Below are 14,871 nucleotides of genomic sequence, written 5' to 3' on the forward strand. Positions count from 1 at the left end.
GGACTCTCTACACCCAGTAGGAACCACCGAAACCCCTGGAGAACTACAGGTCCCAGATACACCGAACGCTGATTGTAGTACCAGGGCTAGGAGTCACAGAGGTCCCAGCGTCCAGGGAGAGTGATCTCCAAAGAGAAGGCCCTACCACCAGGTCAGCAGGTGCAGAGAGAGACAGTAACCAAGCTAGGCCCAGCTCCAGGCAGGCCAGAAGCCTAGAGAGTAAAGAAACGGATCAGGAGGCCCTATACCCGCTCACTGGGGAGAGTCCAGAAGTGCGCCCTTCACCTGGAGTACCCTGGACCGTGCCTGCAGCATCACCAGTAAAGGTACTGAAGCTTACCCCTGTGTGAGTGTCCATCCTTCCTCCGGGACCGAACTGCCGTCTCTCCCCTGCACCACCATCCAGTACATCCCCTACACTGCCCTGAGGCCTGCTCCACCTGTGGGGAGCCGTTCCATCTCCAGCTGCCCTAACACCTGCCTCAGAGGACTGTTGCAGCGCTGGTGATCCTCACCAGACACCACAGGTGGCGTCACGAATAATTAAAAAAACCCAAAATAATAGAAGTTTCCCCATTTCACTGACCGCCCTGGGTCACGGACCGGGCCAGCCACCGTGATATCCCAGAGGCCCAGCTGCCGAGTACCCCATGGCCCTGGGGGCGCGTCACCATCACTGAGGCTATTAATGGTTGTCTGAGCAAGTCATCAAGATCCGCTGCTGGCAGCTACCTTTGCAATTGCCGAGCAATAACGTCCTCGATGGTAGACGAGTCCGGAGATGCTGCAGGTCATGGTGGCACATTTAGCTGCTCACAGCAGCAGGAGAAAATCTGCTGCCTGGCTTTGTGTTGAAAATTGGCTTCCAGGAAACTTGAGGATCTGTACATACTAGCGCTCTTTTTTGGGTAAGAGTTCCAAAAAACGTTGTCTTGAGTTGGAACATACAACCCAGCCATTGCAGAGTGGGGACAATCCCTCCATAGAGCATCACCAAGACCCTTTTAGAAGACGGATCAACTAGTCCAGGGTTGGACTCCGGTAGGCCCTGGCTTCTCCTTCAGGAGACTCCTTAGTGCAAACCTAGCAGCTGCTATGGGGCTCGTGAGTGGAGGAGAAAAGTGGGCCCTCAGAATCAAATCCTCTGGTGGGCCCAATGTTCTTCAGTCTGACACTGAACTAGTCTGGAACGCAAATCTCAATATTTCACTTGAAGCCATGTGTGTGGCAGCCTAAGAAAAATCCTCGGGCTGCATCCATGTGTCGAATGCCCCATTAATTCCCCTTGCACTCTTTTACATTTCTTAATCAATTGGCCCTAACAATAGTCATTGGCTCAGAATTATAATCTCATTATAGCCAAGCCAAGAGGAATAATGTGAAATAAATGGAATTATGCACCCTTTAAAACCTTTATAGAGGACAAGACCTTTGACTGAGCCAGTCTGATCTCCGCTTATGATTTGTAATTGTTCTGATTTCTTCAGGCTCTAGGATTTTCGCAGGTTTTTCTTCTTCACCAGCCGTTGGTTAATTTCCTTTGTCAATACCAACTAATGCTAATTTATCACATCCAAGCGCTTTGCATAGTGTCATAATTTATGCTGAACTAGGAAGATGTGGACTTTTATTAGCACTTCCAAAAGTTCATTGCTTTCACGGCATTTTAAGTCATGTCTGCTCCTACAGGAGTTACCACCTGGCTTTTTTGGACAGCTCCATTGGGGTCAGACTAATACCAGACATACCACAGATCGGAGTTGGTGCTTTATTGGAAAATAAACTTTTTCATATAATATAATTATATAAAAAATAAAAAAGGATCCGTCCAATACATCAACAGATATTGGTCGTTCAGGTCACGGGTGCATCAAGTGTGACAGACAGTCGTTCTGGATCCAGCTGTAGAAGGTCATTGCGCTTGGCTCTGCAGGCACCTTCTTGATCCTTTTATCTCTGTAGTGTAGTGATATCCTTCTCCTTCTAGGACCCAGCAGTGACCTCCACCTGCTAATTGACATACCATTGCTTGGTAGTTAAAAACTCAGTCTCTCCAGAGAGTCGCTGGTGACGGCTCTATGTTCCTCTGTCCAGGTCTGAAGTACTAGTAGTTGGCTAGTTTCTTCTTGGAGTTCCCTTGGAGGATAGTTGGCGTGATCTCTCTGGTGTCTTCTCAAGCTAAGTGTTTCCCCTGTCTGTTTACCTGTTTGTCTTTAGTTACAGTGGGACCTGACTAGTGCTCACCTAGTCCCCTCCCTACCTAGGGCCTATCGCTAGGGGCAGTCAGGGATTAGGTTTCCTGCTCAGCGATAGGTGTGGAAACTATTTAGGGATGTTAGCGGAGTCAGATCTGCCTAGGGGTCTCCACTCTTCCTTTCCCTAGTTGTTGTTCTTCCTTTCCCCACTTCCCTTTGTTGTACACTTGTTCTTTCTCTCACCCAGCATGGCAGTTCCCATCTTGCCCAGTCTACTGGCTGCCACATCCGGGCAGAGAATGGAGAGGCGGCCATGCAGGACTTCTCTGGGGTCTCCAAAAATTAAACAGGTACCCAACCACTAAACTCTTTGGGCTACCCATAGAAGAGCACCAAGATATACAGATCCTCAAGAACTGAACTGGGTCCAAATCTCTGAAGGTTGTTTACGGATGGGTCAACTTATTAGCTACGGGTTGGACCTCCTCTGGCTTTGAAAACTGCAGCAAGTCATCGAATTTGCCATGAATTTGGTGTGCAGGAATATCGACCTACGTGGACAGGATAGCTTATCGCAGTTTCCATGAAGAGATGGAAGTAGTGACATACTCCGAATGGCTATTTCTTAAGAGCTGGGCACTGAAGGCCAAGTAAGCGACCAAAACTCACCATCCATCAGCAATCTTGGACTATATGACCCTGGTGGGCTGGTGCATTGGGCAAATTGCTGTCATTCAAGGAGGAACTTGATTAGCCACAATACTTGGGTATGTCCTACTGTCTAAACATGTGTTCATAGGTAAAGAGGACCCATGGTGTGTAAGGAGGTGGACATGCTGCCCACACCCCTTGTCGAATCTGTGTTGATATAATGCATTTATTTGTACATTTCCTGTTTTGCATTGTCATGTGATGAAGCTGTGCTGTGCCCAGCAACAGGTAGTGAGTAGGCATCAACATAGATAGCAGCTGGGACTAGCCCTGTATGGGATGGGTTATGCGAAAAGACAGGGGAAGACTTCCTGGTAGAAGGTCAGATAGGGCCCAGCTTGAAGCTATAGCAGACCTCAGTTCTGGCAAGTTAGCAGAAAAACATGGAGTGGGTGTACCTGTGGCAAGAGGGAGACAAAGGAGCCAGATAGTAAGACCCTGTAGAGAAGAGACAATTGGAAGAAAAGTGAGTAACAGTCTGGAGTCGGGACAGAAATAATGAGAAAGCAAAAGGAAGAAGTGTTAAGGACTGGGGCAGAAAGACTAGCGGGACAGTACGGCGTTATCTGCCAGAAAGGCAACAAAAGAAAAAGGGAAAGTGAAGCGATACAAAAGGGAAAATGTCCCACATTGTAGTCCAGAGGAGTCAGTAGAAAAGGAAGATGAGCAGCAGCCATATTGGCACAGAAAATTATCCTACGGAGAAATGGACATAGAACCACGAGTTGGACTTTAGGACTCTCGTTACTGGACTGTAGAGACGTTATCGAGAATGAGGGAAGATTCTGCAGTAGTGTGCTGGGCTGTGCGGAGAGTAGAAGTAGTAAGCGAGGAAGATCAAGAGTTTCCAGGAAAGAAGGAAATGTGTGCAATGATGTTGCTTGTTGTTAAAGCAACATCCTTGAAGATAAATGCCTGCTAGCTGCTGTGTATAGCTCGTACCAAGTTATTCTTCAGTAAAAAAGTTTATTTTTGAACTGTGGTCTCCCTCACTAAACTCTAACATCTGGTCCTGGCCAGTCAAGTACAACGGCACCATGCGGTCTGCAGAGGCGTATTGCCATGACAGTACAAGTCCATACACCCAGCCAAAACCCTTATTTTTATGTAGCGTGCCGGGCATGGAAGACTACTACCACCCCGTGCCACGTTACAAGTGTACCAGGAAAACATTCCCAGCACCATGACGCCACCAGACTGATCTGTGGACATCTACCGAGAAGAGTTCATCCAGTCCTGCCGATTGTGCCCTCCCGTCAGTATGGTGCAACACACGTGCGGATCCATCTGACCGGTCAATGTTTTTTCACTTGCTCAGTGATCCAATTTTCCCACTCTTGTCCCCATTGGAGTCTTACCTTCTCATTTCCCTTAAACAACAACGGCACTCAAAGTTGTAGTCCACCCGACAAGTTGTGCGTTTGGACAGGAGACACAATTCAGTCTTAGAAAAGAGTCAGACGGCTGTATAACTCGGATGAGGATCGCAATGCAATGCTTTGACTGGCCAGCGGCTTTCCCGGCCCGAGGGTGGCAGCTGCATAGAGATACATGCTGTCACTTTCTGGTAGGGAGAGCTGCCGGCCAGTCCTAGAGTTGTGTTGCGATCCTCGTCTGAGGTATACGGCCGCCTGTCTCTTCCCTATGACTTCCCGTCTGACTTGCTAATGAGGATTCACAAAATTGATCCACAAAAAAAAAAAAAAAACAACCCTTTTTAATTTGTTTTGCATTGCACTCCATGGGCACGACTCTCTTACATGCAAAGCAAGCTCCGGTTGTGAAAAAGACAAGCGTGTCTAATATAGTGGCCATTCAGTTTGCCTTTTAAAGGCTCTGTGTCACACTTTTTATTGCTCACAACGAGTCAACTGAAAATCCATCAGCGAGCTCTTTTTGATGGGAGAGTTTAACTTTCCCTTTTAAAGCTCCTCACTGCCGATTTAGCACTACAAAGTTCAGCTTATTATCGTTATAAATCATCCGAGAAAAGCTCAGAAGACATGAAAGCTTTTGTTTGAACGAGCTCGCTACTGGATTCTCCGTTAACTCATTCTGTAGCCAGAAGGATTTTTTTTTTAAATGAAGCCCAATTGCGAAATTTATTTTTAACCATTTAAGAAAAAAAAAAGTCCCCAAAAGGATCCATATCTTTAAGAACCTCGCCATCAGTGGTCAGTTTGTGCCACCATTATTGTCCACTAGTAGGCGCTGTTGGCAATTGCTTTTTCTCTCACTCATATAGGGCATCCTGGAGCTTCAGAAGGTATGAAAAGCAGAGAAAATTAAGAAAAGGAAAGCGAGCAGCGAGAAACACACGGGGGGAGAATACGCCTTGTACCAGGTAGAGTTTAATGTATTCTGAAAGGCTTTACTAAGGGGAACAAGCTGTGATAAGAGGATTGCGCCACGTAGAGACCGCATGTTCTCCACCACGGCCGTCCACAACGATTTAGCTGCCTTTAATCTTTAAAAAGGTTTTGCCTTTTTAGGATTCCCGCTATTTAAGCAATCGCTCTTCAGTTGTCTTTAAACAGGGTGACCTATAAATATGTGAATTTGTGTGGCCGGCGCCCGTGCTGCGCTGTAAATAAGGTTTAGGTAGGGATTAAGCAATAGGACGGAGCCCTGATGATAGCTGGAGACAACACTTAACGCCATACGGTAAATCTTTTAAAGTGGTGCAAACGGGACAGTAAGACGTCCATAAAGGACCTTCAGTTGTGAGGAAGTCGTGGAGAAAAGTTTTAATAAAATGTTTTCATGTTGAACATGCGGAAAGGTTTCCTGCACCGCGTCGTGGAGCAGGAGGAGACGAGCAGATTGATATATAGCTTTGTGCCAACAAATTCTGTATGACCCGTGGTTTATTCATTTATATTCATGCTCATTCTGAGCCTAGGAGTCCAGTGGGCGGGGCATGATGATACAAAAGAGGCTGTCCATCACTGGGAGACACCGCCCACTGGACTAGAATAATCTAAAAGAATACAATTAATTTATCCTAATTTTTAAATCCCCACAAATTTATATAAATCAATAGTTTATGATTCTACTGACTAATAAGATGCTGCCGAAAGATAGGATGCAATATTCAGAATATTCGAAAGCTTCGGTAGGCACAAGAGAGCGGGGAAGCACAAGACAATGCAAAAGAATAGGAAAGCGCAATAGAGTGAAAACACGGGGAGACATAAGAGTGACCATGAAAGCGCAAGAGGGCGTGCAAAAAGCACGGGGAGGCAAAAGAAAAAGAAAGGACAGGTGCACAAATGAGTGAAAGCACGGGGAGGCAAAAGAAAAAGAAAGGACAGGTGCACAAAGCGAGGCATTTAAGAAAAAAAAAATGCCCTCCCCAAAAGAGACCATATTTTTTAAAGAATGCCATTAAGAACTGCGGAACATTGGATGGAAGAGGACTGGTGCCGTGGACATGATAAACTGGGACAAATACTATCTGACGTATGATGCCGCTGATCCGCAAAAGCTTGGGACAGAAAGCAGCTTTTGGCAAAGTGAACACTTTGGGGCAGAGGTGCGCTAAGGTATTCTTAAAATGCTAGACCAGGAGATGGAGCGCAAAAGCGCGGTGAGGCGCAAGAGAGGGAGCATTAGCACGGGGAAATGGCACAACAGACGCGACAAAGCGTGCAAGGAAACGGCACAACAGACATGCCAAAGCGCGCGGGAAAATGGTGCAACAGATGCGCCAAAGCGCGCGGAAAAATGGCGCAACAGACGCGCCAAAGCGCGGGGAGGAAGTTCAACAGAAAAGGAGGGGGAGGTGCAAATTAGAGAAGGAATGCAAGATCAGAGACATTATCTCTCGTTCGGTCTCATTTTCCCATCCTCCCGTCTGATACATTCTGACATATGTTTCCCCATAAAAGAAGCGATGATACAACCTGCTCAGTTCATCCTTTATAATGATTGCTTACAGCGTTAAGAAACTTCATAATTACGTAAAAAGGCAAAGCAGCGAGATCTATGTCTGCAGAGTCAGGAGCATTGAGACTCTGGTGGCCTGGCTGAGATGAGCAGCATAAATCGTCTTGTGTTCACCATTTTATGATTTCCCAAGGAAAAAGCCGCGCAGCGATGTCTGCAATTACAAATCTTCCACTTTGTACCGAACATTCCTGCGGCTGACAGAGGGGAAGAAAAAATAAAAAAATGAAAGTTTGTGCATTTGTGTTGAACACGGGTTTTTGTGCCAGAGGTGATCCGTCGCCTCATCTGAAGGTCCATCTCCGGGGTCTCTGCGGACCTGAACTCAATCTCACACTCCTGAATGCAGCTGTCCACGTTACCCACAAGAGTGATGGCTTCTGGACAGCCGGACCGGGGGTCATTAGTGTTTTCCCTATACCTGGACACAAATTTGAATTTGCTCCACAATCAGAATGACTCTGGCAGCAAAACCTGATAAACGCTGCAGAGGAGGGAACCTCACAGATGAATGAAACTTAAGAATTTTCTGCTGTGCATTACATTATCTGGGCCCAGCTGGGGAAAAATTGTAAGTCAGTCCTTGGAGGACATGCAGAACAAATTTTGGAAATAGCCTCAAAAAGTTGTAAACCCCAAGAAAGGAAAGGGCTCATGGTACTTCACGGGACATGTAAGTACGGTACGAAACCAAAGTTCATAGAGTTATGGTTGATCAATGCAGCAAAAAAAGACAAAACTGTTTAGTATTCTAATTGCTGCCTCCGTTCTGCAGGAACTGAAGTTAAATTACTAGGGTGCTAGGTGCACCCTGGGTGTGGCTAAACTACTCACAGGGCACCTTTGTACCCACGGATGTTGCAAGCCCTGCCCACTCCAGGGAAGTTAGTGCTGTCAATGACCCAGTGAGGGAGGCAGGAACATGCAAAACCAATGGTCAGAACGGTGCACTGAGCAGTTTAGCCACACTCGGGGTGCACCGAGCTGCCAAGTTATTAAACTTCAGTTTCTGCAGAATGGAGACTGCGATTCGAGCACTAAAGGTGCAATGTTTAGAGGGGCTATGGGCTTCAATTATCCAGACAGATTGTACCGACTCCCTCTAAGGAAGCCTTCCATGAACATTATTTTTCCCTATATCTGTGAATATGTGGATGTAGTGTAGGGTCAACGTGCTAATATACTCACCTCCTGCTGTCTTCTCTGGCCGTTCTGCTCCTCTTCTCAGTGACATCACTATTCTGCAGACTCTCTTAGTTCTGCTGTAAACTGTTACAGGATAAGTCTATGGAGCACAGAATGAGGCTAGATAGGCTAAAGAGACTTCCGGCTCATGAATAGAGCGGCGACGTGCCCCGAGAAGAGGAGCAGAGCGGCGACGTGCCCCGAGAAGAGGAGCAGAGCGGCGACGTGCCCCGAGAAGAGGAGCAGAGCGGCGACGTGCCCCGAGAAGAGGAGCAGAGCGGCGACGTGCCCCGAGAAGAGGAGCAGAGCGGCGACGTGCCCCGAGAAGAGGAGCAGAGCGGCGACGTGCCCCGAGAAGAGGAGCAGAGCGGCGACGTGCCCCGAGAAGAGGAGCAGAGCGGCGACGTGCCCCGAGAAGAGGAGCAGAGCGGCGACGTGCCCCGAGAAGAGGAGCAGAGCGGCGACGTGCCCCGAGAAGAGGAGCAGAGCGGCGACGTGCCCCGAGAAGAGGAGCAGAGCGGCGACGTGCCCCGAGAAGAGGAGCAGAGCGGCGACGTGCCCCGAGAAGAGGAGCAGAGCGGCGACGTGCCCCGAGAAGAGGAGCAGAGCGGCGACGTGCCCCGAGAAGAGGAGCAGAGCGGCGACGTGCCCCGAGAAGAGGAGCAGAGCGGCGACGTGCCCCGAGAAGAGGAGCAGAGCGGCGACGTGCCCCGAGAAGAGGAGCAGAGCGGCGACGTGCCCCGAGAAGAGGAGCAGAGCGGCGACGTGCCCCGAGAAGAGGAGCAGAGCGGCGACGTGCCCCGAGAAGAGGAGCAGAGCGGCGACGTGCCCCGAGAAGAGGAGCAGAGCGGCGACGTGCCCCGAGAAGAGGACCTGGATACCGGATCAGACATCTGTAGGTGAGTATATTAAATACACTGACACTACACACCATGCACAAATTTAGGAGTAAAAAAAGTTAATGTGAGGGCTTTTTTAAAAAGTAACTAAACTTTTAAGCTCTTATTTATATAATTTTGTCCAGAATGGAAAGGTGTGAAACTTTGCAAATCACTTTTATTAAGTGACTTGTTTTAATTCCTTTAAAAACCTGCATGTAAGTGGCTTCCAGACTCCGGTTTCCCCCCCGTCTATTGGCTGCCTTCAGTTGCATTGGTTTCATAATGTACTCATTTGGGCGCACAGATGATGGCAGTGATGGGTCATCACTTGCTCTGGGAATAAGCTGCTGCAGGAGATTGTTCTGAGGGAGCACAACACAGCAGGGGAGGAGACAGGAGCTGACCCATCACTGCCATCAGCTGTACTCCAAAGTAGTACCTTCTTGTGTCAATACAGCTGAAGGCAAGAACATAGACTAGGTAGAGAAGGGGTTTGGAAGTCACTTATAAACTTTGCAAAGTTTTATAACTTTCCATACATGCAAAATTATTAAAATAAAGTAGAGTCAAGTTTTTATTTTTTTTTAAAGAGGTAGTATTCTATTAATCAGGACTTGGACTAGAATAGTATCTGGCACAGTTTGGCTTGGGGGACATGTGACTAGAGTTTCGTAGAGTATCATGCAATGTGCTTGCTGGATAGGAGGCAGGGATCCACTAGTAGCATAGAGATCACCATGACCCACCGAAGCACAATGATTTTTTCTTGTGACTGAAGCAACCCCATGCATGGTGCACCAGCGAGGCAGGTGGTGGCAGAGACACACCTCTCCAAGAAACATAGTGGCAAGGTAGTCTGGGCTGCGAGGAAATCATTGGTGAAGTGTGAGTTTCTGGAAAGTTCAAGATCTCCAACCATCATAGAAATGACCAGTCCAATACAAATGTCTGCAATATTCTACATCTACTATAGAGCTGGTTTAAAATGTTAGGAGCAATCCGCTCACCATTCCCGATGCATGGCAAAATACAGTAATACCAACAGTCCAAACGATAAACGGCATCACATCTTAAAATAATTGCTTTATTGATCCAGTAGTATAAAAGGCACGAAAAATGGTTGAACACAACAGTGCAAAAATTAAAAAGGCAGAAAAGAAGATCTGCTGCGCTCCCAGGCAACATGTTTCACACCTACACAGTCCTTTGTGGTGCATGTAGGTGTGAAACATGTTGCCTGGGAGCGCAGCGGATATTTCTTTTCTGCCTCTTTAATTTTTGCGATGTTGTGTTCAACCATTTTTTGTGCCTTTTATACCACTGGATGAATAAAGCAATTCTTTTAAGAAGATGCAAGTGCCGGCTATCGTATGGACAGTTATAGAAATGATTTGCACAGATTTTTTGTAGCTCGGCCCTATTCGGACAGCCAGGAAGCCCAACAGCAACCACTTCTTTGACTATAAAACACCATCCTTTGTTAGTTCCTTCCAATGTTTTATAATCGTTGCCATTTGTACCAACCTTTACACTAATATTCTGCACGTCGATGGGTCGTCCGTCCCAAAGTCTCAGCCAGATAAAACCATCCGTAGCCTTCAATAGAGCACCAGAAACTGTTACCTACCCCACGGATCTCTAATTCTTGCCCCATAACCTCACAACCGACTTGTTTCGTTTTTCAGGTTTAAAGAACAACTCCGCCTAAAAAGCTGCTAGGAATCTAGTGATCATCCATGGATCCTATAACTGCAAAATGCTTTTTCTCATGATCCTAATTTCGCTCTATGTTGTTCAATTCCTTTAAATTTGGCACTTATGGTGCCGAATAGATAACAGATCATATTTTTGGCACTGTAAAGGAATTGAGAAGGCAGCAGGTGAATGCACCATTAAAAGGGGTCATCCATTTAGCGTAACCCCAATTTATGGGGTAAGACAGCACCCCTTAAAAGTAGGTTGTACGAAGTACATATGCCCTAATAAACTGGTTTATATGCCCCTTATGTGATCTCCAACCTGTGGCTCCATCTACTCTGAAAATGCCGCTATAGCTGGAAGCTGTCAGGGCATGCTGGGAGTTGTAGTTTTGCAATAACACACAATCACTCTGCTGCAAGATTACAGTATTCAGCAGCCATCACCCCCCCGACTGACGATCTGTACTTACTTCACGGCCAGACAATGCGCACATCCGTTATCTGCATACACAAAAATGCCAGGATACAATTAGATACATCATCATTTTGTCCACATTTGCCAAAATTCTTCATAAATCAAGAGTAGCTCGATGAAACCAATTATAAGCTGCTCAATTCCATTCTCCACACATTGTTCAATCAAGATAGAGACTCAAAGCCTGCAAGGCATTCCTAAAATGAAGTTTGAAAATGCTCAAATATCAGGAAGCAAGGAAAGAATTACATTAACCGGTATCAGCACACTGCCCCCTATGAGCAAGAAAATAACTACTATAATACTGCCTCCTATGTACAAGAATATAACTGCTATAATACTGCCCCCTATGAGCAAGAAAATAACTACTATAATACTGCCTCCTATGTACAAGAATATAACTACTATAATACTGCCCCTATGTGCAAGAAAATAACTACTATAATACTGCCTCCTATGTACAAGAATATAACTACTATAATACTGCCCCTATGTACAAGAATATAACTACTATAATACTGCCCCCTATGTGCAAGAAAATAACTACTATAATACTGCCTCCTATGTACAAGAATATAACTACTATAATACTGCCCCCTATGTGCAAGAACTACTATAATACTGCCCCCTATGTGCAAGAATATAACTACTATAATACTGCTCCTATGTACAAGAATATAACTACTATAATAATGCTCCTACGTACAAGAATATAACTACTATAATACGGCCTATATGTACAAGAATATTACTATAATACTGCTCCTATGTACAAGAATATAACTACTATAATACTGCTCCTATGTACAAGAATATAACTACTATAATACTGTCCCCAATGTACAAGAATATAACTACTATAATACTGCCCCCTATGTACAAGAATATAACTACTATAATACTGCCCCCTATGTACAAGAATATAACTACTATAATACTGCCCCCTATGTACAAGAATATAACTACTATAATACTGCCCCCTATGTACAAGAATATAACTACTATAATACTGCCCCCTATGTACAAGAATATAACTACTATAATACAGCTCCTATATACAAGAATATAACTACTATAATACTGCTCCTATGTACAAGAATATAACTACTATAATACTGCTCCTATGTACAAGAATATAACTACTATAATACTGCTCCCTATGTACAAGAATATAACTATTATAATACTGCCCCTATGTACAAGAATATAACTACTATAATACTGCCCCCTATGCACAAGAATATAACTACTATAATACAGCTCCTATATACAAGAATATAACTACTATAATACTGCTCCTATGTACAAGAATATAACTACTATAATACAGCTCCTATGTACAAGAATATAACTACTATAATACTGCCCCCTATGTACAAGAATGTAACTACTATAATACTGCCCCCTATGTACAAGAATATAACTACTATAATACTGCTCCTATGTACAAGAATATAACTACTATAATACTGCCCCTATGTACAAGAATATAACTACTATAATACTGCCCCCTATGTACAAGAATATAACTACTATAATACTGCCCCCTATGTACAAGAATATAACTACTATAATACTGCTCCTATGTACAAGAATATAACTACTATAATACTGCTCCTATGTACAAGAATATAACTACTATAATACTGCTCCTATGTACAAGAATATAACCACTATAATACTGCCCCCTATGTACAAGAATATAACTACTATAATACTGCCCCCTATGTACAAGAATATAACTACTATAATACTGCTCCTATGTACAAGAATATAACTACTATAATACTGCCCCCTATGTACAAGAATATAACTACTATAATACTGCCCCCTATGTACAAGAATATAACTACTATAATACTGCCCCCTATGTACAAGAATATAACTACTATAATACTGCTCCTATGTACAAGAATATAACTACTATAATACTGCCCCCTATGTACAAGAATATAACTACTATAATACTGCCCACTGTGTTCAAGAATATAACTACTATAATACTGCCCTTATGTACAAGAATATAACTACTATAATACTGCCCCCTATGTACAAGAATATAACTACTATAATACTGCCCCCTATGTACAAGAATATAACTACTATAATACAGCTCCTATATACAAGAATATAACTACTATAATACTGCTCCTATGTACAAGAATATAACTACTATAATACTGCTCCTATGTACAAGAATATAACTACTATAATACTGCTCCCTATGTACAAGAATATAACTATTATAATACTGCCCCTATGTACAAGAATATAACTACTATAATACTGCCCCCTATGCACAAGAATATAACTACTATAATACAGCTCCTATATACAAGAATATAACTACTATAATACTGCTCCTATGTACAAGAATATAACTACTATAATACAGCTCCTATGTACAAGAATATAACTACTATAATACTGCCCCCTATGTACAAGAATATAACTACTATAATACTGCCCACTGTGTACAAGAATATAACTACTATAATACTGCCCTTATGTACAAGAATATAACTACTATAATACTGCCCCCTATGTACAAGAATATAACTACTATAATACTGCCCCCTATGTACAAGAATGTCGATGGATCGTGTGTGTCCTTTTGTGGGCACGTTACATCGATGACATTTTCCTGATCTGGCAGGGATCTCGTCATTGTTTAGTTGAGTTTATGGATAAACTCAACAATAATGACATGAACATCCATGTGACGTATCAATGTGAACCCAATAATGCTGAATTTTTGGATGTGACTGAGTAGAGAGGAGGACCATGGCATCAAGACAAGTATTTTTCGAAAGCCCACATCCACTAATACTTTGCTACATGCATCGTCCTCCCATCCACAGCATATGATGCGCTCGGTCCCAGTGGGACAATTTTTGCGCCTTAGGAGAATCTGTTCTACTGACAGCGATTTTCAAATTCAGTCTTGTGATTTAAAGGTTCTATGAACGGGGTTACAGCCGCAGATCAGTTAAAAAGGCATTTAATGGAGCCAGGCATTCTGTACGTCATAACCTCCTGTATAGTTCCAGGGAAAATACAAATAAGGAGACAGTAAGATTCATCACTAAATATCACACCCAGGTCCCGGCAATGAGGAAGGCACTTGAGAAGGCATGGCCAGTCTTTAAGACTGATCCGATTCGGACTAGATACATCTCCGAGAAGCAGTCAATTACTTTTCGACGTGCTAAAAATCTCCGGGACCATTTGGTGCGGAGTCATTATGAGGGGAAACCTGGACAAACTTTCATGGATGGAGTAGGTGGCAGGAGGCGTGGTTGCGGTCCATGTGGTCACTGTGTCGCCTGTCCCAACGTAGACCGTAGTACGGACTTTTGTGATTCTGGCGGTATAAGGTTTGTGATCAATAAGTATATCACATGCCAAACACTACATGTGCTATATCATGCTTCTTGTCCATGTGGACTTATTTATATTGGTATGACCACACGCCAATTGAAAACACGGGTAAGAGCATGTGTTGGGGGATTGAGGCGGCACTGGGCCACGTGGATGCATCCACGCTTAAAACCATCCCACGCCATTTTAAGCTGCACCATAATTGTGATTCCACTACTTTAAGAGTAAAGGGTATTGAGATGGGTATCCGTGGTGACCCCATCTCGCAGAAATTGGCCCAATTGGAATCTAAGTGGATTTGGGCGCTAAAGACCCTGCACCCCAAGGGGCTTAATGAGAATATTAGTTTCGTCCCATTTTTGTAGTCTCTATACTGTGTGTGTGGTGCCCAGGTA

General features: G+C 44.3%; 1 protein-coding gene across 1 annotated transcript in view; it reads right to left on the reverse strand.

Moving 5' to 3' along the window:
• LOC141175707 (DNA topoisomerase I, mitochondrial-like) overlaps window positions 1-14,871 on the reverse strand; it is a 104,106-nt gene that overhangs the window by 36,332 nt on the left and 52,903 nt on the right. The gene's annotated exons all lie outside the window — the stretch shown is intronic.

This window comes from Phyllobates terribilis, unplaced genomic scaffold (genome assembly GCF_046119375.1).
Source record: "Phyllobates terribilis strain yellow unplaced genomic scaffold, ASM4611937v1 Scaffold_14__1_contigs__length_39327217, whole genome shotgun sequence".
Taxonomy (NCBI): Eukaryota; Metazoa; Chordata; class Amphibia; order Anura; family Dendrobatidae; genus Phyllobates; species Phyllobates terribilis.